Below are 703 nucleotides of genomic sequence, written 5' to 3'. Positions count from 1 at the left end.
GTCGATTCCGACTCGATGGCACCTGACAACAACAACAACAACAATGCAATACATTGTTTGATCTCTTGACTGCTGATTCCATGAGTATTGATGGTTGATCCAAGCAAAATGAAGTATTTTATAACTTCAAACTTTCTTTCATTTATCTTGATGTCATTTATTAACCCAGTGGTGAGAATTAATGTTTTCTTTACATTGAGGTCCAACCCATACTGTAGACTTGGGTCTTTGAACTTTATCAGTAAGTATTGTAAGTACTCTTTGCTTTCAGCAAGCAAGTTTGTTTCATCTACATATTACAGGTTGTTAATGAGTCTTCTTTCAATCCTAATTCCACGTTCTTCTTCATATAACCCAGCTTCTAGAATTATTTGTTCAGCATACAGATAGAATAAATATGATGAAAGGAAATAACCCTAACACACACTTTCCTTAATTTCAAGCATTCAGTGTTCCCTTGTTCTGTTTGAACAACTGCCTTTTGGTCTCTGTACAGATTTCCTCATGAGCACATTTTAAGTGTTCTGGAATCCTCGTTTTCTGCAGTGTTGTCTATAACTTGTCATGTTCCACACAACTGAAAGCCTTTGAATAGTCAATAAAGTACTGGTAAACATCTTTCTGGTATTCTCTGCATTCAGCCAAGATCCTTCTGACGTCAGCAGTGGTATTCCTCATTTCATGTCCTTTTCTGAATCTGTTC

This window comes from Chrysochloris asiatica, unplaced genomic scaffold, assembly GCF_000296735.1.
Source record: "Chrysochloris asiatica unplaced genomic scaffold, ChrAsi1.0 scaffold00093, whole genome shotgun sequence".
In the NCBI taxonomy this organism is placed as follows: Eukaryota; Metazoa; Chordata; class Mammalia; order Afrosoricida; family Chrysochloridae; genus Chrysochloris; species Chrysochloris asiatica.
This window is presented reverse-complemented; position numbering follows the sequence as displayed.